The 26,406-nt window shown below is 42.4% G+C and overlaps 1 protein-coding gene across 5 annotated transcripts in view; it reads left to right on the top strand.

Annotated features, from left to right (window-relative positions):
* The first annotated feature begins 7,396 nt into the window (after window positions 1-7,396).
* Window positions 7,397-26,406, top strand: part of SOX6 (SRY-box transcription factor 6) — a 666,349-nt gene continuing 647,339 nt past the window's right edge. Inside the window, exon 1 of one of the 5 annotated variants that reach the window (XM_072619576.1) lies at window positions 7,397-7,705. The gene's annotated coding sequence lies outside the window, so the exon portion shown is untranslated. Of the gene's footprint in view, window positions 7,706-12,330; window positions 12,853-14,208; window positions 14,357-15,552; window positions 16,475-26,406 lie in introns of those variants that run through there. The other 4 variants (XM_072619573.1, XM_072619595.1, XM_072619574.1 and 1 more) reach the window with 4 other exon arrangements.

Here is a 26,406-nt window from a genome sequence, read left to right as displayed (position 1 = left end):
TTTTAAAGAAAAATTATCTATTCAATATATCTTAGTAATAGAAAAAACAGTCTATTCTTGGCCATGCATTTATTTACAATTGAATAAGTAAAAGATGATGTTAGCACCAACCAAAGTTAGAATTTAGTCAATATCTAAAGACTCTGTGCTTAGGATGATGTACCCAGGTGATAACTGATACTTGAGTCTCATTATGAAGATTAATTCTTAAGAATTATTTTTAGAAAATAGAAATGTAATGCAATTTTATAATTTGCTAAAACATTGAAATATTTAATTTTACATGCTATATAGTCTCTTAATTATTCCACAAAACATTTTTAAAAGCCAAATTAGCATTTTCTAGAATGACACTGGTTAGCTAGCACTGTTGTTGCTTTGCAATGCTCTGTGATTTTCAGTATTGTCACTATATTTTCTTGCACAATGGTGGTGTAGAATTTAATGTGGTTTCCAATTGTGTAGGCAGCTAACACCTGGCTTACCGAGACTAACCAAAAAGAAGAACTTGGTACAGTAGATTGTTTAATGCACGGAACTTGTGCTGTAGTTACAGTGTTAAGAAGTCCTTGTTATTATGAATGTGCATTATGAGTATATTGTACACAGTCCTGGTATGCAAATGTGTAGCATTCAGAGAAGTGAAATAATTCTGTGTTATTATTATCTTTGTAAATTACATCTTAAGAGTTTTTGAGGACTTTATGATAGCAGTTTTCTATAGTCACAGTCATACAGTGTGTGCAGCACAAAGTGTTTTCTTTCATTATTAACAATAACTGAGCCAATGAAAATGCTTTTAAATATACACCAGGCAAGCAGTTATGCAGCTCTTCCTTCTTACCATCCACAAACCATCTTTTAGCATCTTATAAGACAGCATATAAAACAGCTTTGTAAACATCTGCTTTTCATTGTTAATTGTCAGGAAAAACTGGAGATTTAAATGCTTCTTTTGTAACCCTCCTTAATCCTGTCAAGAAGAATAGTTGTACATGTTTATCTCTCCTCTCTTACAGAGTCCCTTTAGATTCTGTTTTGGGGGTCAGTTTGTAATAATCTCCATTCATTTTCTAAAAACTTCTTTTACACTTTCAATATTTTAGATGTATTTGGTTGATATTATATATGAGAGGCTGTGTAGCAGCCCGCTGAATGTATAAGGAAAGTGGACTTGCTTATATTATATTATACCTTTAAAAGGTATATAATAAATGTGCAGATATCATTTTGATATGTCTTTCTGAAATCTGCTCAGTGTTTTTTTTTGGGGGTCATGCTTTATGGATAATAGATAAAATGGATAATTTTATGAAAAATCCCAGAGGAGAAACTGGTATTTGTTAGCCAAAATCAGATTAACATAGAGTTACAAGACTTTTGCCATTATTATTCTTAAGGAAATGTATTCTTTATTTTCATAGACTTTTTCTATTCCAATTATTGAGTCATTAATATCAATTGAATATCTCTGGCAGTGATATACGAAGAGGGCTTTTGTCATGACATATTATATCTTCATTACATGCAAAAAGATTCTATTACATTTTCTGTCTTCAAAAAAATGTATAAGTTCCACTATCATTATCTGGAATTTGCTATGTAAAATGCACAGTAGAGAAAGAACATTCATAATTTGCTAATTAAAAAGTAGATAATAGTTCATATTTTTGTCAACCAAGAATAAATAAATAACATAATTTGAAATGCTAACAGATCTAGATCATTGGTCATTAAAAATTTCTCAATAGAAAGTGATAAGCATTTATTAAAATGCTATCTTTCAGTGCAACTTACATGTGTGTGTTTTTTTAAAGAGTATTATACTTTCATTAGTTTTTTAACTCATATATATATATGAAACTTACTATATATATGTATATATCTTTTTGCTTTTCAGTTTTTACTTTTCAAAGTTGTATTGAAGTGATACAGAAGTAGGCCTTATCACTGCATGTAAAATTAATTGAAATGACATATTGTTGCAGTTTCTATGACAACCATATCATGATGCTGATGCTCTCAAAAATTTATAAACTACAATCTGAAATATGCTAATTCTAGTGAACAGAGTTAACACTTATTTGCTTAATATTCAGTTTAGAACTAAACTTCATCCTATCTTTAGAAGTAGGTTGATAATATATGGTTAAAGAGGTTTTTCATTTTTATCTTAAGTTCTGATTTTAAATGTTTTCCTAGAATATTGCCATTCTATGCTTCTTGTATATTTTATTGGAAAATAAATTATTATAGCCAATAAAGAACATAAGTAAAATAAGGATTATTAGACTTCTGAATATCTACTTTGACCTTAATACAAATGCTCAAATATTATGGTTATTGTTTTAGATAAAACATTTAGACATAAAAATGTCTAAATTTGGATATAAAATATCTAAATAAAATCTGACAAAAATCCAGTAAACACCCAGAAGGTTTATTTATATGATGTCAAACATGTGGATATTTAGGAACACCAGGTCATTGATTTTTGTAGTTTTCTTCTGGATGCACTACTTTATATACATGTATGGTATTAGTTTTATAGGTACCCCATGTAAGAGAAGGGGACAGAAATTATAACAATGTCTAGAGCTGTTTTTTATACACACATGCATACACACATGTCTACACACATATATAGGAAGATATTAAAAATGTTTTGATTTAGGGATTGATTTGGAAGCACTCTAGAAAAGGTATAATTGTAAAATATGTAAAAAGATGTATTTTTTGAGGTTTGTTTAGAACTATGGAGCTCCACTGTTATAAAAACATTTTTAGGTATAATGTTTGCTCAGAGAACAAACTATATTTTTGTTTTAAATATATACTTTATTTTTCAGTGAAAATGGATTTGGTGAAAACTTGAAACAACCTAAAATAGTATGCTAAGTAAATTGAAACATGTAATGCTTTAGTTCTCATTATCCTGAATGTTGTATAATTCTTCTGTTAGAATGTTTACTACAAAACCAGTTACTAACGTGCATGCAGTTGGCTTTTGACCACATTTATTATTCACAAAAGTACAAAATATAAATCCTTGTTTACTTAAGATGTTTTCAAATTTTAGAATTTTATTAAGTTTTACTTATTTACAAACAAAACAGACTACAAAATAAACTTACAAAATAGGGCTATGCAAATAACTAACTAAAAAATTCTAGTCTCATTTTAATGTTCAAGTTCAAATATGCTTTCAATTTTCAAAATTTAGAAATGTCATTTTGAGTTTTCAAATAGAGATTCTTTAGTAATCCCAAATTTCAAATGAGAGATTTTAAGGAAATTCATTATTAAGGACCCATAAATGAAGGTTAAGAATGAAAAGCAAATGAAAATTCTAAGTTAAAGTATTTAGTTTTTTTTTTAGTATAAAGTATCCTAGAGAGATATTAGTTACTCTTTTGTTGTAAATTTATTGTCAAGTAGTTCAACTGTTTCTTTGTTTGCTTTCTGTTAAGAATAGAAATGGATCTATATTTGTAATGTCACTGTTACCTTTAAAATACTTGAGTTATATTTTATGTGTTGATGAAATAATAATATCATTGAATTATAAAGACAGATTTGGGTCGATAGGTTTTCTTTCAAGAACTGACTGAGAAAGGCAAAGGTGAAGAAACATGAATGCTTTATAAATGTTATTTGGTGATGCAAAGGTAACATGACTATCCAGGAGAATGTCATAGCATCTGCCATAATGCTGGGTACCTTTAATCCTAGTGAGTAAACTTCATTGACCTTATTGAATTACCTTACAACTCCTTAGAGCTTTTTACTTTCTTCACTCTTTGTGGTACACATGCTTACTGTACCTTTGTAAACAACTAGATTATGTTTAGTTAAGGAGAAAAATTCCTAAGCTAGATATAGTATTGTTGGGAAATAATCTGGGTGATTAATTAAAAATTTTGCTTTTCATCTGGTCATTTCCTTGACATATGTTGACAGCCTTAGGCTATGTGACATTGCACTGATGAGTCTTTTTTTCTCCCTTATGGCATCTCATGGGATTTCATATCATATACACTCCCTCTCTACCCTTAAATTGAAAGGATATTTTCTCTTGGGTGAACATTGAAGAAATTGAGACTTGACTGCTTGGCTTTTCTTTGCCATTTTTATGTTATTTTAGTTTTCATAATTTAAAATCCAAGTATTATAAAGCAAGACATTGCTGTATACAGTGCAAATCTTAAGGAAACACATAAGATCATAGAATTGGAACATTACTGCTCATTTGTAGACATGTTTCAGTTTTAGAGTCACTGGCCTCCTATATTTAATTTCTCTCCAAAATGAGATTTTCTACCCAGTTTTGGCTTATGGTATTTGCATTGGACTCCTTATATGTATTCCTTCCCATTTTAAATATATTGAAAACCCAGGGAGTGATTGCATTCATAGGCAGGTGAGCCAAGGTATCTCTCAGATAGGGCTCTCCAAGCATCTAGTTTTCCACCATGAGGTTGGCCCACCCCACTGTGACTAAGAAATGAGATGTTTTGAGGGCTATTACACACTTAAGGTTTTCATAGTGGATTAGAATAACATTACTTAGCACAGGTGTTTCTATAATTGGGATTCCCTTGGAAAATTCAGTATTCAATAACACTCAGCTTTCCACATGAGTGGAATAGCGATCTGCTGTTAATTTGCTAGGCTGTGGTATGAAACATGGGAATGGGGTCTAGCTTGGGGCCTGTTGCATCTCTTCTTTGAACAGGCATTTTCTGTTGTCTATTAATACCGAGGCTTTCCCCCACCCCAACATTGCCAGTATGTAATGTAGTAAAGTGACTTCAATCGGGACCAGCCTGGACTGGCTTAAGCCCTCAGATGACACATATAGCAATTCCTGAGTCTTTTTCCGGTTAAGATAAACATAGCTATTTTTCTCCTTTTGTAAAGCTCCATATTTAAACAGTCTCCATGTTAAAGCACCTGAATGGCTACCAGGGAGACAACTGGGGCTGATTCTATGCTAAATGATAAATATGTATGTATGTGTGTATATGTGTATTTATATGCATAAGGAATGTAAATGTGTATGTGTATATGTGTATGTATGTGTATGTGAGGAATGGGAGGTGGGGAAGAACAGAGTGGGGGTTGGGACTGCAGGAATCCTGAAAAGGGCTCTCGGTGCTGGTGTCCCAGAATGAAGAAGGATTATTTACAGGGTTCACCTATGGAGAATCTTAAACCTGCTATCCTTTTCTTTGTGTGTGAGGCTAGAGAGAAGGGTAGGAAGGAGAGCCCTATTGAACTGAATTAAGATAGGACCTTACAGTAATTAATAAAAACAATGATAATAACAATAATGTAACAACAGCAGTATTCCTTGAGAACTGTTGTTTGGTATCTAGAAACAAATATTTTCTTGAAAAATGGAGAGATGACCCAGAAGTGCCCAGGCTAGAGCAGTAGCTGACTTGTCTGGCTGAGTACTTCTGCTTAAGATACAACTCTGTTTCACTCACAGACACTGAGCCTCAAGTAACTGTCCCAAGTCAAATGTCCAGAGGTGAACCTGGAATCCAGCCCAAAGCCCTGGCGCCTTGTGGTGCCAGGTGAAATGGTAGCCTTGGTGTGAGACATTTATCCATCTCCAGGATAAGCAGGAGCCCCAGACTCCAGCACGTAACCAGTATGCCCCCTCTGGGGAAGTTTACTTTTAGAAGTTCGAGGCTGCAGGGAACCTCGAAGAGTTTCAGTTTCTTCTCTTTTTTTCTAAGTATTTGATTTTGTTTAGGTTTTCTTTAGCATTTCTACATCCCATCCATCCACCAGCCGACATTCTGTAGGCTGCGGCGCCCTCCCACCCAATGCAAACTCCACGGGACCCTGGACTCCTTTCTCTCCCTTTCCTTACTCTCCCCTCCTTTGCCTGGCTGTCCTACAGGGGTTAACTGAACAGCTGGAGAGCTAGAATGAGTTCCTGCTCAGCAGAGCGCACATGCCCACTCCCTGGACCCTAGGCGCAGTCTCCTCCTTGACCTCAAGGTGGCGTCTTAAGCACGTAAACAAAGCTGTGGACCACTGAGGATGCGGAGAGGCTTTGTAGTTTACCTGATGACAATAGCAGTGCTTTCTTTCTGTACCAGCTCCAGATCACTAAGAACTGATTATTAAAAGGACTCAAGTTGTAGAAGAGGGTGTGTGTGTGTGTGTGTGTGTGTGTGTGTGTGTGTGTGTGTGTGTGTGTGTGTGTGTGTGTGTGTGTGTGTTGAGGGTGGGAGGGGAAGAAGGTATGAAAGCGAGCTAGCTCCTGGGACGCATTCCCTGAGAGCTCAGAGCCCCGGGTGGAAAGGTGGGGGCGAGGGGAGAGGAATCTGTCAGCACTCCCGAGAGAGGCTAAGAATCCCGAGGCAAATGAGAGCTAGAGATGGAGATACAATACACTTAGTCTCTTTCAGGGGCACCTCTCTGAGTGCAGTGCTCTTCACCCCGGAGAACACCTTTTGACCCGAGGTGGAGCAGGGTAGGGTGGAGAGGAGGAGACAGAGACTGGTAGTGGGGAAGAGAAACACAGGATAAACGTGCTATAGTCATGTAGTTAGTGATCTTACCTCGGAGACGAAAGGGCTGGGCTGCCGGGCTGGGATCTCCTTGCAGACATCCTACATCCCAGCTGTTTCTCCCGCAGGAGCGTTCCTGACCAACAATCGCTTTCTTCTGACTAACTTGGATCAGGGCTCGAGTTGCTTCCTTTTTTTTCCCTCCCCCTTTCCTTCCAGACATTCCCTAAACTCAGCCCAGGACAAATCCAGAAGTCGGTACAGTACAGAGCTTCCATTCAATCGTGGAAAAAAAAATTCCTTTAGAGTTTCTCTTAGCCAGATGGAACAAATAGCAGGTTACAGAGACCTGGGGGTGGGGTGGGGTGGAGGGTGGCACACTTAAGGATGGCTCCGGGCGGCGGTGGGCCGGGAGGGAAGCGTGGCTTTTTTCAGCTCTTGGAGCAGGTAAGGTTGTCCAGGATATCAACTGCACTTGTGCAGAGCTGCTGGAGCCGGTGAGAGCGGAGGGCGATCCTCAGCTCCTTCTAGGGGGTGGAGTAGGGTGGAGTGGAGTAGGGGAGAAATGGACCCTGGAAGGGATCCACTGACCTGGGACTTCTTCGTGGGAGTTGGCCCTGTTTACTCGCCTGCTTCTTCTAGCAGGATAGCAAATGGACTTGTTTCCCCCTGATTCCCCGGTTCCTCTTTAAATTGAAAAGAGGGGAAGACCTCTCCAGAAACCAGTTTTGCTCCTTCTCACTTTCCCCCTGAAATCTGTAGAAGAATTAAATAAATGAAACTTTATTTGACCGTGGAGTTTACATACAGACCCTGGGACTCCGTCGGTCTTTGGCCTTATTCTAATTCCATAGCGGTAATTACCCTTCGTTTCTTTAAGTGCAATAGATTTATTGCCTGAGAGACTATGCACAGTTTGATTGAATTATTCATTTTTTTCTTTGGTGTAGACTGCATCTGGGGACTCTGATGTGACGTGTAGATTTTTTTTTCAGGAACAAAGGGAATGTGGAAATGAAAGAGAGAGGGAGAGAGAGGCTGGCAGATGTAATGAGACGCGGTGAAGGTGTACGCAGCCTGGCACTCCCACTCGTCTCAGCTCCGCTCACTGCAGCCCAGGGTGACTCGCAGGCTAACACACACAGCTTTTCTCCCGCAGCCTGCCCTCTGTCACTGTAAGTACAACAGTCTTCTCTTATCAGCATGCAGATTCCAGTCACTCACTACGTTAGCCTCGGGTTTGAACTTTAAAAATTCAGCAAACGCCGTTACAGAATGAACTTTCCCAGACAGGGAGAGCATGCCCGCGAAACTTGTTTTTGATTTCTTTATTTTTCCCTTGGGGAAAAAAGTTGATGCTTTTGGGTCATTTCCCTCTCCTCTCACCCCAACTCCTCTTTGTGGTGGTGTTGCCTGCTGCTGCTGCTTTCTCTCCCTATCAGCGTGATGGACAGATTTAAATGAAATTAAAGGTTCCCCCCCACATCCATTTCCGCTCGAGGGACAATAGCTCGTCCTTTGGCAAACATCTCCTTAAGGAATGCAGGGCATTATTCCCAGGTTTTTTTGTTTTGTTTTTTTATTTTTTGTTCTTGAAACACAATCGCGAGCTCTTGGAGGCACTCACGGGGGGCAGAGTTCTTTGGGGAGCTCGGCTTATTTCACCCTCCCCAAAACGGTGAGAATGAAGTCGGAGTAAATTGCGCAGGCAAGTTGCGGTTATTTATTGGTTTGTTGTTGCTGTAAACGGCCCCCCAAACTTTTCTGCGGAGGAGATGGAAAGTTTCCCACTCCCTCCCTTTTGGCTTTCACACCAATCTCATTTATTTTTCGTTTCAGCAACAGTCATCCCTCCCCCTCACCTCCAGTAGTTCGGAATAAATGACATTTGTATCTGTTCTATTTGTAACAGTAGCTATAAAACTCTCTCCGCTGAAAGTTAGCGACAGAGTAGAAATATCTTTGAGAAGAAGTCGCAGATGGCTCTTAATTGGCTAGTAGTGTAAGTAGAATCCCACAATTACACAACCTGGGGGGAAATTCGTACTTTTTTGGGGGAGGGGAAGAAGAGTGCCTTACATTTTAATTTCTTGAACAGAACAGTGCTCTTCACAGCCAAACCTGGAGAGGGGTGTGTGTCTTCTCCAGGACCCTTTTCCTCGCCTTCCTTTCTTGTTCTGGCTTCTTTCTCTTCCGGAGGAGATGCTTAGCAAAAACTTCACCGATACCTTGGCTTGCTTTGCTGCTAGCCAAACCGTTGGTTTAGCCTTTGGGGTGGGGGTGAGTGTCACTGTGTAGAACTCAAGAGCAGCTTCGAGCAGGTAAAGTGCCCTCCCTGGGCCAAAGGCTTGGCATTCCAGCACTGCATTCCTGAACAGCCCGAGGTGGAGAGAGGGGGAGAGGAAGGAAAATGAATCTGAATATCTTAGGTCCAGCAGCATCCCTGTTGGGTGAAGGGTGGGATTTCGCAATGCTCCTTCTCTGCTTCAGAAGCGGGTCGTTCTTCCTCCTCCTCGGATTCTCACTAACAGAAACCAAGGGGCAGGTGCCCCAAACTACATACATCCCCAAGGAGATGAGGATCACCTCTTTTGCACTTCGCCTATATTTTGAGCGTGTAGAAAGACCCGCTTCTTTACTGACTAGGGCAAATTTCGTAGTTCATCTGGGATCTCTCAATGCCTCAGTAATTTATCTGATAAATCTAAAGGACGAAGCCTGTAAAGGTGCCACTCTGGCCAGAGTCAAGAAACTATCAGTACCTGTTCTTCCCCAGATCCTAAGTCGGTAGACTTTGTAACTTCTCCTGTTCCTCTCCCTATTCCATCAGTCTCCGAGGGACAGATCCAGTCATCCACCCGCTCGAGAGCCGAGTTGCGGCGAGCACGCTGACTCGGAAGCCAGAACTGTCTCAGCACCTTGCAAGGAACCCAGTCGTGCAGTAGCGTGGCTGGCACTCCGTGTTTCACCTCTCCGGCCGAATCTGCTACTTCGCACTCCTTCTTTCTTTTTCTCCTTCGGCTGTTTCCCAAGGATTTGGGGAACAAGGCCATTTGCTTTCCAACAGCTTCAGGTTGAGAAAGAGGGCTATCTCCTGGCCCAAGGGCCCTGGTTCCATTGTGGGTTGCATTAGAGAGTACCTGGTGAGGTCCAGGAAAGGAGGGAGGTCAGCCTCCCGCCAGGCCAGATCATAGTTCTCTGGCAAGAAGGGGGTATGTACACACACAGGAGTGAAAGGGGCAGAGCAACCTGATTTAGAAAGAATGGGCTTCAATGTTAGATGGAACCGTAGGCCTAGCAGGTTGAGGGGTATCTCAGTCCCTAGCTCTTCTTGGGTTTATACATACACGCACAGAGGTCACAGGGATTCTCTTCCCAGCCCCCCTGCTCACTTTTTTTTTTTAGGCATCCACCCCTGTTGTAAATTAGGCAACTTTTTAAAGTCCCATTCAGAAAGGAGCGCAGAAGAAAGACTTGTCTTCATTCCTAGAAAAATCGGTTTTTGTAGATGCAAGAGGGAATTATTTCTTTTCTTGCCTCCTTTCAGGCTTCTCCTCATACAAAGTCTTCTTACTGAGGTAGCAATAGAAAAATGCAAAGCTTTTTCCTTTACACCCCACCCCCTCAGGCACTCTGACTCCAGGGCTTCAGGTCTGAGGAGTGTTGGGGCACTGAGGTCACTACCTGGCAAGCCTGGTGGATTCTCTGGCCCTAGCCCCGTCCTCATCCGTGACCCCACCATTTCCAAAGAGAAAATTAAAGTGATCACCAGCCAACTGAACTTTCCCTGTGCTGCTCCCTCCTTCACCAAGAACTTGCTTCATTCTTTCTTAACTCTTCCACCTTCTATTTCTTTTCTCTCTTCCTACATCTCCAAGGTCCCTTTCCTTTACCATCCTCTCTATTAATTTCAGCCATATTTGAAATAATCATTTAATCTTTTTGCCTATTCTCTCCTCTGTCTTGTCTTCATCCCTCTGAGGCTTTTCTTGTAAGCTGAAGAAGAAAACTCTGTATTGTTCTCCTTCCTGCTGCTTCTCCATCAATGATCTCTTGGCGATTTTACCTGTGGTGTTACACTGGGTTACCATCCATATGACCTCCTTCCCTTGGCCTGAAATCCATTTCATATCCAGTTCTATGTGTTTCACATTAAGTTAAACAAAGAAATGCTATTTCCTCCTGAAATCTCAGTGACTTCTAGCCCAACTTTCCCAAACTTTATCTCATCTGTGACTCCTGGTCTTAGCTTCATTTGTCAGGCATGCCATTCCCTTAGATCTGGATTACCACCACTTTCCTATGTGTGGTACAGTTTTTCCAGAGTCATTCCAGCCTTTGCAACTTCTAATTATCTTTTTCACTTTGACTGTCACCTTTCCTACCTATGCCTCTTGTGGCTTCTCCTTTTGCTCACAAATCAAACTCCTTACTTTCAGATCCCTGTTTCCCCTTTTCCAGGACATTCTAGTCTTCCTCACTTCTTTGTTTCTTTTCTAGGTTCCCTGGGATCCACTCAAAGGAGCCTTAATTTTCCTCAGTGGCTTTTACTCATTCTAATTGAAACACCTTCTCTACCTCCCGCAGCCTCTCTGCTAGCAGACTTTGTTATTTTATTCCCTCCCAAAACGCTTCTACTCAGAAAATTAAAGTAAGGTATGAGCACTATACCCTCTCTGCATAACCTGCACAGAATATAACATGTACATACTCTAAGTAGTAATCTATTGTTTAGTTGTTGCCATATGCTTACAATAATTTCTTGACTCTATTTTGTGCACATCTATTATGAGATCAGTTTTAGCCTGCAAGCTTCTAGAGGGCAGGGTACAGGCAGTTTCATAATCTATGTAAATTAATGCCCTGCCCATAGTTAGATTTCTCTTCCTGATGGGATCCTCCTTTACTTTCTGTTCTTTCCCCATCCTTTCCAGCTTTGTTTTTTCCTATTTACTTCGACCCGTCTTCCTGGCATTTCTTTCCCTTTCACTATTGCTTATTTCTTCTTTTCCTTTTTCCTCTCTTGCTCTTCTCTCCTCTCTCTTCTTTCTATTCCTCATTTTCCTTCTCCTCATTGTTACTTTTCAATTTTCTTCTACTTTTTCCTTCCTCATCCTCCCCCTTTTGACTTTCCTTCTCCTTTACTGCTTTTCCTTCTCCCCCTCTTTTCTTCAGTACCTGAACTTTCTCTCCTTTTTTCCTCCCACTACTTACTTTTCTTTTTGTCAATGACCATCTCTCTCTACTTGTCCTCCTTTCTTCCTCCTTCCTGCTCTGTTTCCAGCTCCTTTCTACTTTGTTCCTCACCTCCCCCCTCCCCCAAACTTTTCGCTGCCTGGGCATCTCCTTCCTCTTATACTTCAGTTATTCTTTCTCTTTGCCCACCTTCTCCCTCTCCTTCAGTGGAACGTTTGCTTTTCTTGTACTCGCTCGTGCTGTTTCTCCGCTTTATCACAGTCTTCATTCTGCTTGGTCCCCCTTTCTTCTTAATCTTTCCCCCCACTCTGTCTCATCCGACTTGGACCTGCCTCTTCCTCTTTGTCACCTATTCGCTCTCTATTTTCTCCTTGTCGCCTCACTTAGTGTTTTCTCTCTTTCTCTTATTCTACCCTCCAGTCTCCCGTCGCCGCTCTCCCTGCCCTGCTCGCTCTCTCCGGCTGACTCTCCCTTCCCTCTGCCTCCCCCAGTCTCTCTCCTTCCCTCCCTCCCTCTCTTCCTTTCTCCCTCTCTCTCCCTCCCTCCTTCCCTCCCTCCTTGCCTGCCTGCTTGCCTGCCTGCCTCTCTCGCTCCCTCCCTCTGCCTCTTGTCTCATCTTGCCTGTGTTGTCTGGGAGGGGAGCCCTGCCTCCTCTCCCTCTCTCAGATCAATGCCCTGGCCACTCACTTTCTGATGTTGCACGACGGGAAATGCTTTGAATACTTACGACATGGCCGCTCACATTGATTGCCAAGATTGACAGCACTAACCATCGCCTTCACTTGTTTCAGGGGGAAAAGCCCTTAGTAACCCCGCTCCGCGCCCACCTCCCGGCACCCCGCTCTCAAACTTCTGCCAGCCAGTGAGCCCCGCTCCCGGCCCGGACACCCCCCGCAGACTCGAGTTAACGGGCTGGGCTGGCTGTGGCGCGGGGGGGGTGGGAGGGTTGTTCGCCCCCACCCCCACCCCGGGCGTGTGCCTAATTGACTTAGCATCGATCCCCCCTTTCCTTTTTTTTTATTTTTATTTTTATTTGTATATTTTCCATTTTCTTTAATGCCATTTACTTCCGAGGCGCAGCGCACAAGGAGCCCTCCGGTGCGGTACCATCCTGGAGCCCGCCCAGGTAACCGGGACGGAGCGAGCGAACGAGCGAGCTAGCGAGGGAGGAAGAGCGAGACAGACAGAGAGCGCGGCCTCTTTGTGCGCTCGCTACCTGTTGGGGCGCTGGAGGGGGATGGGGGACAGGGAGTCCAGGCCGAGCCGGGCCTCGCAGCGCCCCTCTCTCCAAGCGAGCGGCTCTGGCTGCCCGCCTCCCCACTCTTGTCTTCCCTTGCCTCCCTTGAGGCTCTGGATTTAGTTTCCCGGGCCCGGAGGTGGGATGAGTGGGAAGAGATGGCAGCCGGGTCAGGGAGGGAGGCTGAGCCCAGAAGCTGCCGGCAGCCCTGGCCAGTTCAGTCTCCGGACTTTGGCGGGGCGGGCGGCTGTGGGGGGTAGGGGAGGGAGCGCGGCGGGGCCGGGCCAGCGCGGAGCCCGGAGTTGGGGCTGGGGAAGGCGGGTGGGAAAGCGGGTCCTGGGCGCCTCCGGCTCTCTGCCGCACGGACCCGGAGGCTGCCGCGTCTCGGTCCCTTAGAGTTGTGCCCTATTTCAGAGGTGGTGACAGATCCGTGTGGCGGGTTTCTGTCTTTCTTATTCTGTTTAACCCCCTCCCCCCTTAAGATCCGCTGCTGCGAGAAAACACATGGTCTAGCTGTAGATAACTGTGCTTAAGAAACTAAGGAGAACGGGCAGGGAGAGAGGAAGACCGAGCAACCGTTGAAAACAGAAAGCTATTATTGCCACACTAAGTATCCGTCTGGAAATTCGTCCTTTTTTCCCGGCCACCTTATCCCTCCTTCGCCTCCTCTGCCCACAAATATTTGTTCATATACATATGAAATAGATCAATACAAATGATATGGAAAAGAGGTCAGGTGGCTGTGCGGATGCGCTTTTAAGTCTCCCAGAAGTTTGAGGTAGGTGATTTCATCAAAGTTTGCCTTAGGTGTATAAATTGAGGAAGATTATGTAGCTCTGTGTGTAGTTCCGTGTGTGTTTGTGTGTGTGGTGTATCTATGTATCTATCTATATGTACATGCGTGTGTACTCTGAATTCAGACTGGACCACTGGACGGCAATACCTTGTGTTCCCACCAGAGGGCAGCGTCCCGGGGCTTTGTCAGCGTCTAGCCTTATCTCTCTGCAGGCAGAGGTTTGGAGAAAGTTAGACTACAAAACTTTCTAACTAATATCACATCCCAGTCCGTGATATTAAACAGTAACAAGTACAACAAAATTAATACTAAGCTTCTACAAACCAAACCAACCCAACCCCTCCTCCTCCCCCTCTCCCCCCCCTCCCCCCCAGAGCCCTATCCATCCACACCAGCAGAAGGGGGAGGGAAGACTGTTTTAATTGAGGGTTTGGCCGACTGACGGCTGCTGAGCCTTTCTGCGCAGTTTTAGTTGTAGCCGGAGGTCATGTAAATCGACCTTAAAAGAATGCATAAGCCGTAAATTAAGAGAAACCCTTACTCAGGGGTTGATCCGAAAGTAGACAATACCCAACTTGGACAAATCGGACTTTCCTGGTGAGCTGTGAACAAATTCCCCCCTTCCCCCATTACAGACTAAATGCAAAATAAGTTTCTTAGCGATTTTCTTTTCCTTCAAAGTTTTGAGATGTTTCTCCTCATCAGTGCATGGGCACAGTTTTCGGAAGGCATTAATGTTTGCCGGGTAGGAAGGGGCTGGGCTTCTCTGCTTCTTATCACTCTACTTCCTGACCCCCCCCCCCGCCCCCCGCCCCCTTGTTTTTGATTTGTAAACTTGGGATGCTGTTTGCGGTTATTATAAGAAGTACGGAGTGGTGTAACACCCTCCCTCGTTCAGCTGTAGCCAGGTTTGCCCTAAGTTTATGGAAAACCCGGATTGCTAGAAAATGTGTGCCTCCCCTTTTGCCCCCCACCTTCCTCGTCGCCCTAGCCACCTTAACAGCCTGGACATCGTGCGACCTGCCTCCCGCCTGCTTCGCTTTTTCTCGGTTCTCTCACCCGCTTCCCTCCTACCCCCCCAACCCCGCTCCCCCCTTCTCCCGGCCCAATTTTCTGATGCTTCATTCATGGTCTCTCCCCCCCCCCCGCCCCCAGAATAAACAAGTCGAATCCTAAACAAGTCAGTCACAGAACTGATGGTAATTCTAACTCCTTCAGCTTACTGCTGATGGTATAGGACGGGGCAGCTCTGCGGAGGCTGACTCTGGCCGTGTGTGTATGGTTGTGGTAGGAAAGGGGGTCGGGACCTACACATTGCAGTGAGCAGCTATGGGCTAGGGCATTCCCCTCATACCCCCGGTTCCTCTTCTATTTCCCTGCGGGTGACTAAGGCCGGTGGCTCAGTCGCCTGTGGCTTCTGCGGGGCTGCACGCTTTAGGCTAGGGCTGCTCCTGGTTCTCCTTGGCTGAGTTAAATTGTGCAGGGCCTCGGAACCCTGACTCTGGGGGGTAGTTCAGCTACTCGGGTGCTGAGTACGCTGCGCTCCAGGGAGATTTGCTTTCTTTCTCTTCTAGGACTACTGGACAGAGATTGGAAATGGCTTGTGAGAAGGCTTTTAGTGTTGTGTCTGGGAGCCGGGGAGCAACGGCCTGGGTGCGCGGGGGTGGGAGTAGGGTGGGGGAAGGGTGCTTCAAAGGCCAGATTATCCGTGCTCTGGCGGATCTCTCTAGAGCTGTCCGGTCAAGTTTTTTTGTTTTTATTTTTTGTTTTTGTTTTATTTGTCTTTAAAAGAACATTAGCATAGCTGGAGTAGATAAGAAGAATTTGTTTCCGGCTTTTTTGTTTACTTGAACATTGGTTAATTTGAAAACCTTTATTTTATTAGAATTGCCAGATGTTTCAGGTGGTCTGTGTTTGAGGACGGGATAAACCCATGGCCAGGGAAGGGCAAGATTGAAATATATTCCTCAGGATTTCTTTTCCATTCTGGCTACTTTATTCTTCAAGTGTGAGCCTATGGGCATTAACCTGACGCAGCCAAGTTCTGCCCGCCGCGCTGCGGGATGTTGCTGGGCCCGCGGAGTTGTCAGACTCCAATCAGTTTCCTAGTAAACTGTGCACTCCCAGTGCATTCCAGGCTCTCGGCGGCGGCGGCTGTGCCCTCGGTGCCCCGGGGACTGGGGTACTCAATTCGCACTGCTTTCGCCGGCGCTCTTCACTGTCTCCTGCGGGCTTTGGGCTTAGGCTGAGGGGGTGTGGACGTCTTTTCCCCCTCCCCAGCACTTTCGCCCTTTCGTGTGTCTCAGTTTGCATTATCATCCGCTCATTATAAATAGTAACCATACCTAGCATTTCATTCTAGTACCAAGAAGAAAAAAAAACACCACCCACTACCTAGCCTATTTATAGGAGGTGGATTTTAGGGGGAAATAATGAGGTCAGCGGCTGGGGCTGCAAAGTCCACGGAGGGAGCGGGCCACCTGGCAGGCACGGCTCCTGTGCCCGCCTCCTGGCCTGGCCCGGCCCGGTCCGGCCCGGTCCTCCAGGCCTCTGCCGCTGCCCACAACTTTGTTTCCCCAGGTCACATTCTTGCGCTTAAGTGCGCGAGCCTGTGGGGGAAAAGCAATCCCCGGCCGGCCGGGCTGGCCGGGTGAAGCTGATCCCGCGATGGCATTTTGTTTTGAACAGTTGCTGGGGCTGACTATTCCTCATAAGGTAAGGTGTCCGTGGGCTGTCCAGGACCCAAATGCCACGTATATAATTAGCCTGCGCACTCAGCACAAAGTCCCCTGCGCCCCCCGGGCTAGAGCTGCCGGGACTTCGGGCTGGCTCCTTCAATCTGGTCCGGTTCGGTCGTGCCGGGCCGACAAGCTGGGCACAGGGGAGGGAAGCTCTAAACAGGGAAGACACCGATTGGGCCACAGTAGCCTGCCCGCTTCCATCCTCGTTTTTTCCCACCCACCCCTTCACCCCCAGGCAGGCAAGAGCCCTGGGGAGGGGGAGGAGGAGCGGATTAATTTACAGCCGGGTGGGCAGCGAACCTCGGCCGGGTGCAGGCTAAAAGATGGAAGAGAAGAAAAGAAATAAAAAGCGAAACAGCCTGTCAGGAAGGAGATCTCCTTACTCCCAGACCGGCCAGTCCCGGAGAGGGGGCTGCCAGTATTTGATGCTCTGGGACTCCCCTACAGGCAGCTCGGGCGGGTGGCTGGGAAGGGGGTAGGTAGCCCGAGGGGATGGGGAGTACTAGGGGAGGGCCTGGTTTCGAGTTCCCGGAGTTAGGTGATGTTCTCTCCCGGCCTCTTTCCCTTCCTTGTGAATCCCCCTCCACGCCTTTCTGACGGGGCAGGAGAGGCAAGCCGGCACGAGCGAAACGCGGCGAGCATCCCAGGAGATGCGCCCGGAGCGGGCGGGCCCCTGTCCTAGTAAATCTCGGTGCCCGGATTGCAGCATCAAGTTTCCCCCTCGAGGCCGAGCGGGCGCGGCCGGTGTGGGGCCAGGGGGAGGGGAGAGGAGAAAGGCTGATAGAGAGCTCGGGACCAGCTCGGCTCTCGAGATCTACCTCGAACCTTTCCCCCCTCCTTCCATTGTCCTAATTCCCCCCATTCCTTAACCTCCCCCAACCCCCAGCCTCCTTGGCACAGGGGGAACAGCAGCTGCTTGTCCCCATTGTCCCCACCCGGCCTGGTGGCCCTAGTTCTCCAGGCCCATGCCCCGCCCCCTTCAGTTTTCAGTCTGTAGTGTCTGACCTAGGAGTACTTTTCTGTAACCGTGACCGTGACCTTTGGCGGGTCACTCGCTGCTGGGACCTTGAAAAAAGGGAAAACACTTTAGCTTGCCCTTTCACTCCTAGCTTGAGTTCTCCTATGTGTCCAGGCCACACTTCCCGTGCTCCTGGTAGTTATCGTGATTTCTTTTAGTATATGTTCCTGTGTCTCTCTCCCTTTTCAGCCGCTCCATTCTATCTCTTCCCCCATCTTCCATTTTAAAAGGAAAATCATAAGGTTATTTTCCTCTATAGGCAACTAGAGTGCAGGAGTGACTGGTCCATCTCTCTGGTGCTAAGGAATATTGGTGTTAAAACAGAAAGGCAGTTTACGATGTTTATGGACCAAGGAATGTCACTCCCCCCACTCCTTTTATTTTTGTCTTGCAGTTAACAGGAAGGAAAAGTTTTTTACTGGTATTCTCAGACATACTGGTGAAGATCCATACATGCATACATATGTGTGATGTCTGTGATCTCGTAGCAATCTTCCTGTGTACATGTGAGCACACAGACCCCAGGCTTTTGAAGGCCTAATAAATTAGGAGAGCAGATCTCAGGTGGTTCTTGCCCTAGTCTAAAGAAACTCCAGTGCATATATGCTTCAGGAGTTAGGATGCAGCTTATTTCTAAAGGCAGTGACCAGAAATGCAGACATCAAATGCCAGGTTCTTAATCCCTTAAGCAAACTAACATCCTTTCCTTTTCTTGCCTATTTCTCACTCTTACTAACACCTCCCATCCCCCTTCCCCTATATTCTTTCAGACATAATGATAAACTCAGATAGTAAAGATACTGCTCTGCTGAACGGAGGACAAGGAAAGGGTTTATTTGTGTGTGTGTGTGTGTGTGTGTGTGTGTGTGTGTGTGTGTATGTATATATCAAATAATTTGTTTTTTAATGTAGCAACATTTGCTGATTTTTTTTTTGCAGTAGTGGGTGGGGTGGGGGATTACATGATCCTGTCCCTGTACATTGCATAGTCACTCTGTGGCATTTATATTGTAAAACATTAATATCTGGTAAAACCCCAGAACTTAAGATGCCAGAACCTTTTAACTGAAGCTGCCATGAATTATGCAGTTGAGAGGAAACATATCTTATTTACTATATATTTTTTATTAGTTTCAGAAAAACATGGATTTTTCCCTTAGAAAAACAAGATACTTTTGAAACATGCTTACGGTAACTAGCATGTATAACTTAAAAATGGCTTCAGATAAGTCTTATTTCTTGAAAAGATAAATAATAAATGCTTGTGACATGGTTGTGATTTCATGTCATTTTCTAGTTTGACCTCTTTTAAGAACTACTGGGTTACTTGGTATTGATGAAACTGCTACATATATATCCATCTTATATTCAAGGAATCAGTGACGTTTTAAATAATTCTCTTTCAATTAGTACAATAGGTACAGAATAAATGAATTTCCTTTTGAACAAGAGTCAGTACACACTGGCTTTTGCCATCCTCTTTTTATGTTGTCTGTACTCTTCAGTTTTGTCAGGCTATTTTTCTTCCTCTGAGTTGGAAATGCCTTTGCTTGCTAGAGAAAGCATCCATAGCAGAATTATATTCAGATTTGTTTCAGCCTTTGTAAACTTCACAGGTAGACATTGCATAAAAATGAAGATGCAAGAAAACTTGGTTTATCAAAGAGCTATTTGTTTAAATACAGTATGAGATGCCCATATATCAACTGGCGTTTTTGAAGTCAGGTGAAACATTCCATCAGGCTAATGTGTCTGAGAGTATCATATCAGGCACAGACAGGTACTAGAAATGATAAAACACAGATAACCTGAAGCAAGATGATTTACAGATGGGCTGGCTTATCTACTGTCATGAGGTTATATGGGTCATATCATTCTATATTAAAATCAATCTTGGTGATTTCAAAATTATTAGGCTACATTGGCTATTTGAGAATCAGGATGAACAGATATGAATAGGGAATTTTGAGGAAGAATAAAGGCATTTTAAAAAATTCCTTGTCTCTTAGGGCAAAGAATGGTTCTTTTATTCTTGGGTCTGGATTGCTTATTATTTAAGGAGTGTTACCTCTTTCCTTCCCCCCACAAAAAAGAATCAGAATTTGTTAGGCTCCCTTCCATCACAAAACCCATGATTCTAAGTTGACTCCGAAAAAGCTCAATTCAAAAATATGTGTCTATGCCTCATCTTAGTTCATTTTTTTTTAAAATGAGAAAATAAGTCCCATTAGAAGGAAACACATTTACACACATAGTGCATCCTTCTCAGTCTGGGGTCCCTCGGTTTTGGTCTGAAAATCAATTATTTTGATATGCATTTGATCAAGAAACTTCATTCCTTTCACGAACTTCTTATTATATATTAATTATCCACTTATAGGAGCAGTATACTCATTTTCCCAATTCTGTACAAGAGGGTGAACGACTTAATCTCCTCAAATGTTAACTCCATCTCTCAGAGAATTATTTTGCTTAGATAGATAGGGCAACTCAGTTTAATATTTGCCTTTTGGCTTAAACTAGAAGATGTATTTGGAGCTTTTCAGGTGTTGAGCTTTCGTTGACTATAGTTAGGGCAGAATATCCAAGGAAGCCTTGTGGGTGGAGGTCAGAAGATGGGATCTCATTTAAATCTGCTATTGACTCTCTCACCTCCAAACAGGGGCTGGTCTGTGGTAGTCTGACATAAGGCAAACCTCAGAGATCCAGTATTGATTCAGTCCTTAACAGCAAATCCTTAATATCACTGCTCAAAATATCCAACTTTACACCAATATTAGCCATTCTTTTTATAGTGACACCATGCTTAGTAAAAAACTTCTAAGCACTGAGGTCAGGTGTTGAGATTGGATTCTAGTTTATTTTTTATGAATCAGATAAAGATTTCTGTGCATGAGACCATATGTGAAGATGAGAGAACAAGAACATTTCCATATCAAAGGCAATATATCTGAGGCTGCATGGTAATTAAAATGCAGTGGTTTGGACTCTGTGCACTAGCACTTAGGCAGAGCGTTGCTGGGACCTTGTGCATCATGCAGGCGGTTGCCTCTTGCATACTTCTCAAAATACACTTATAATTTTGTACAAACATTTATGCCAGTCCACACTTTTCTGTGGATAATTTGTATTTCATCCAAACCATTCAAAGTAGAAGTTATTTTTTGAGCTACCCCCTCATTATGGCTTTTGTGCATCAACTATTTTTATTCTGGTTGTTTGTATTTCCTTTTACCAGAATGATAGCTTGTTTATATTCAGAATCTCTTCTTGTTTCTCTGAGACCCCCTCATATATCACTCACATTTTACTCCTTACTCAAAAAAAAATGGCATTTGGCTTTGGAAGGGGGTGGTGGTGGTGCAGAATGTGAATTATTTTCTGAGGTTAATTGTCAACACTAGAATCTATTATAAACTAATAAACCATATAAAAAATAAACCTACAGGGTGTACTTAGGCACTATTCCTTTTGTTTGACAATGTGAATACATTCCCTAAACCTCATCTCCATGCACATGATTTCCAAACACAGCTTTTAAAAATGCCCAGGCAAGGCCTTCTCAGTGCCCTTTATTACCTTTCAGCAAAGGAGGACATAGGTATGTGGTAGACTTTTTCATGCTATTTTTGTATTTAAACCCAAATTTGCAAGTCATTCTTTTGAAATCACAGATAAACCCTCATACTAACCCTGAAGTATGTTTCTTTGTCCTTTGTGGTGTAGTGTTCTGGGTTTGCTCTCTCCCATCATGCTTTAACAGAGCATAATAGAATATCAAAGTTTGATAGAACCAAATAGACTCAAATGCTAAGTATGGGGACTATGGGAAAAACTGAAGTCTCTTATACTGGTGCTCAGTAAACTTTCATACATAGTAGTCCCTTTTGTCTTGGTCTCTAGCTCAGATTCTCACTTAGCAAATGTATTTGCTTCTTCATGATGCTCTGGTTTTTTTTTTTTTTTTGTTGTTGTTGTTACATTTTCTTACTTTGCCGTCTCTCATAGAATGCTTATGAGCGACATGGTATTGGCTTGTATGTTTCATCTGTTCCAAGCTTCATTTCCTGGTGAATGGTATTCTGTAAAACCCTGTGAGTTTTTTTCTGGATGGAAGCACCATGTAAATAAAAGTCATCATGTGGTATTATGATAGCTTTTAAAAGGTTCGCATATTTTGAACATATTGTTTTAACATATTAACTTGATACTGAGCAGTTTCCTATATTGACATACCCAATATAGGCACATGCAATACTTGGCATTCATAATAAAATGGTCAGTCTGTTGTGGAGACTAGGATTCCATTTTCAACCTGGATTTTTTCTTCATGTTCCAGTTTTCCCTTCAATCTTTTCTGTCTCTGGAAATTTCAAGAGATACTTTCCCAAATACTCTTTTTGCCTCCTTCTGCCTTTAATGATATAATATTCCTCGCAATTCTAAGAAGAAATGTTGATTCCTTATGTTAAAAGTTTAGTTTTTATCTGTCCATTGAAAAACAAGTAAACCAAAATTTGTTAGGAAGGAGATCAAAAGGGCAAAATTTAGGTAAGTTAAGCTTAAGTGACGTGTCCACATTGAGATACATTTTAGTCTTTTCCTTTTATTTTGGTTTCAGGTGGGAGAGAGGAACAAGCAGCAAAGAGAGTATTTGGGGTAATAGAAACAGAACAGTTTAAAATGCATCTTAAAATAAAACAAAAAATAAATCGCTGGCCACTTAGAGAATAGGAAGGAGATTATAATTATTTTTTAATTTATTTATTTAAGTTTTCAACATTCATTTCCACAAAATTTTGAGTTTCAAATTTTCTCCCCATTTCTCCCCTCCCCCACCCCAAAACGCTGAGCATTCTAATTACCTCTATCACCAATCTGCCTTCCCTTCTAACATCCCTCCCTTCCCTTATCCCCATCTTCTCTTTTGTCCTGTAGGGCAAGATAACTTTCTATACCCCATTACCTGTATTTCTTATTTCCTAGTTGTATGCAAGAACAATACTCAACAGTTGTTCCTAAAACTTTGAGTTCCAACTTCTCTGAAGATTATGTTGTGATGTTCAAAGCAAAACTTTATTTAGTCTCTGTAATCTGTGAACTATCCTTCACTCTAACATCCATCATTTTACTGGCACTTACTCTTTCCTACGTGCTGTACAGTCCCAGCACTGTACTAGGTGCTGCAGACGACAAAGACAAAAGAGAACAATGGTTCATGTCCTCAGGGAGCTTCCGTGTCTTCTTATTTACGTTCCCTGCATTATGTATCACAAGGTCTTGCACATAAGATCACAGATGGATCTAGAAGTGATCTGAGAGGTTGTCTAGTGCGACTCCCTCATTCAACGGATGATGGAATTAAGACCCAGATAGGTTATATGACTTATTCAAGGTCACACAGAAATTAAATGGCAGGGCCCCAGTTCCCAACTGGGCAGTTAGATTTGTTTATTTATTTACTACTGCACCATGATAGAAGCTGTTTAATTGTTCATGATTGAATGAATGAATGATAGAATTGTTTATACATGGGTGTCTGTCTTAATTTTGTAGGATTGATGGAATTCTATTTGGGGAAATATGAGCTGTAAGATTCTTGGCAAAGAGGGATTCTGAGAGCCAAACCATAAAGTGAAAGAGAGAGGAAGGGAGGATAAACCAGTTAATAGGAATGATAAGAACCAACTTCTGTGCAGTGGTTATATTTCAAGAGTTCCATTCACATGTTTTAACTTCACTGATCATAGACAGACCCCCTCCTTGATGCCCCATATCTCACTCCCTGCCACTTTTGGGAAAAACCTTCTTTTCAAAATTAGGAAAAGAAAAATGAAAGGAACTGTACTTTCCTAGATGACAAGAGCCTAATACATTTTTTAAAAATAGAGTTGAAGTTTTGTCAAAAGAAAAGAGTAAATTTGAAGTCATTCTGAGGTGTGGTTGGAAGTGTTTCTTTTTATATCTTGTAAAGAAACAATTAAGTAATGTTGACTGAGCACCCGTAATGTGTGCAAGGGCCTCTGTAGAGTGTTACAAGTCTTGGTTCTTTCCTTTTAGCAACTAGGTTTCCAACATTTGTGGGGAAATAACATTGAATTTGGAACCTGGAAGACTGACACTTGCTGGTCTTTTGACCATGAGCAAATTGGTTAACTTCTCAGCTTCAGTTTCTTTAGCTATAACATGGGTGAATAATAATATTTATAGCACCCATGTCACAGAGTTGTTGTGGTATATGTAAGTATATATATGTATCTATATACATATATTATATATAATACAATGTAATATAAAACTTTGGAAACCATAAAGAACCATAGAAATGTCAATCATTATTCTTACTCTATGAATAAACTATTATCTTGCCATTAGGAAATCCAAGGCACAGCTAAGGGCTTCTAGCAAAATTGTAAAACAGTATCTTCCATTGGGAGATAATAGCTTATGCTCTCGCCTTGGAAGCAGTTATAAAGAGCTAAAGAATCATCCCACCCCCTCTGCGCCCCCCCCTCCATCTTTTTAATAAACCCTAGCAGCCTTCCTAGACTTTCTCCGTAGGAGAAGGAACTCCATCCACCTGAATCTGTTTTTGGTTTTGGTGTAAAGGAAAATCCTTTGTCAACTTGCTGAAGAGTAGAAATTAGTATTCTTTGGGGAGCTAGAATGACAGTATAGGAGTCTAGACTAGGAACCTGAAAAAAATTTACAGAATCCCAATGACTGGAAGAAACTTCAAGAGATCATTTCAATTCTCTCCTTTCTTTTCAGACTGCTCACATTAACCCATTCTAAACAGAGGAAAATCTTTCCTTGTTTTAAAAACCTTCAAAGTAGGAGATTCCAGAAGCTCCCCTGGAAACCTGACCAGAAGACTAGAAACTCTCATGATCAGAAAATTCCTTATATACTTAATCAGTTAGTCCCCTTTCTCTTGCTCTGGTCATAGGAGGCTAATGTTTTCTATGAATTATACGAAGATCCCACTTAAGACATCCTTCTGCCTTTTATAGTCTAAGTAGTTTTTGTTTCTCAAGGTTCTTAATTTCAAACTTTGAATTTGCCTCAGTCCTTCGCATTGGCATGTTCCACTCATAGTTGGATGGATTTGTGATCTGATCCATATGAAAATTCTTGCCTCTGGTGCAAATCACAATCTATCCATTCTGTCTCAGTTCCTGCTCTTCTCAGCCATGTCTTTCTATAAATCCTATGAAGATCAACCCAACACTCTGGAAGTCTTCCTTTGTTTCTTTTAATATTTTTTCAAATACCACTGCAGTATTAGGCTGTTGATTTGATAAATTTTAATTCAATTCAAGATCTGCTTTTTTTTTGCTTTTTTTTTTTTTTTAAGGAGTCTAACAAGGATGGGGAACCTGTGACTTCAGGGCCACATGTGGCCCTCTATGTCCTTAAGTGCAGTTCTTTGACTGAATCCAAACTTCAAAGGGGGTACTTGAGGGACACATGTGGCCTTGAAGCTGCAAGTTCCCCATCCCTTTATGTTCCAGGAACTGGGTTAGGTTATCAGGCTTCAGGGACTTACTATGTGACTTTGGGCAAATTATTTAACCTCTCCCTATTTTGGTTTCCTCATCTGTAAAATGGGGATAATAGTATCTTCCTCTCAAGGTTATTGTGAGGATACTATGAGATATTTGTAAAGTGCTTTGCAAACCTTAAAGGGCTCCATAAATGCTAACTATTGATATTAATAATTATTATTATAGGCTCTGGGGATGTAAAGACTGAAATGAAATAGTCTCTACCCTTCAGTAGCTTATATTCTGCTGTTCATCTGTTATTGTCACTCTCCTGTACTACACAAGTCCCCTAAATGCCATAGAAAGTCTCTACTTATTAAGGAGGGTCAAATAATTATTTGGTAGCTTTTCTGAAAATATCACAACATCCTGTTTTTCCAAGAGATCTAGGGGAAATCTCCCAGTTTGTTGGATAGATCCTCTGAGAAAGATTTACTGAAGGACATGAATAATAAACTTGTGAGCATTTATGGGTTGTGACCTTCATTATTGGAAGGAGTAGCCATGTCAGTGAGCTCATCTATCGAAGTATGAACCTAAAGAAGCAAAATTTCATTCTACACAGTGTCCCAAAAGTCTTAGTGCAATTTTAAGCTAGGACATCTTAGCGCTTAGAACTGCACTAAGCCTTTTGGGACACTGTATCTAGAGACATATATCCTATATATAAGGCATGGGGAGGTCTCAGGGGCTCAGGTATTTCTTAGTCCTTGTGCTGACTACAAGATTAGAGTTTCAGTTAATGATTCTGACTGAATGGTGGTTCCAAAGCACTTCTGCTGATAACTTCTCTGAGAGCTTGTTGGATAAAGCTCTTGCTCAGTTTCCCAAGGATAGAAGGCTGGAATCATCTACTCAGGACAAGACAAATTGACAACAACAATATCCAGGTGTTCAGACTGGCAAGTGCTTCATTCCCTAGTATCAGTGCCAAATAAAGCTTTCTTGCCTTCTTCTGGGATCTGGCTTTGAAGTCCTATCTGCCCATTTGCGGTTGACCTCGTCGGGTATGGGATCAGAGATATTTTATAGTTTTGCTTTTTTTTTTTTTTTTTGAAAGCCCAACCCTGTAGGTCCCCACACATCAGTATCAATAAGTGCGTCTAGGATTGTCTCAGGTTTTATTTCTACCACCACTGTGGGGCAAATTTATTTTGCCTCTGTCTTCCTCTCTCATCTGCAAAATGGGGATAATAGCATCTACCTCCTAGGGTTGTTTTAAGAATCAAATAGGATAGTATTCATAAAGTACTTTTCAAAACTTAATGAGTTACATAATTGCTGGATATTATATATTGTTGTTATATAGAGGTCCATCTGTATTCTAAGCAGGATTGAGTC

Source organism: Notamacropus eugenii, chromosome 6 (genome assembly GCF_028372415.1).
Source record: "Notamacropus eugenii isolate mMacEug1 chromosome 6, mMacEug1.pri_v2, whole genome shotgun sequence".
NCBI lineage: Eukaryota > Metazoa > Chordata > Mammalia > Diprotodontia > Macropodidae > Notamacropus > Notamacropus eugenii.
This window is presented reverse-complemented; position numbering and strand designations above follow the sequence as displayed.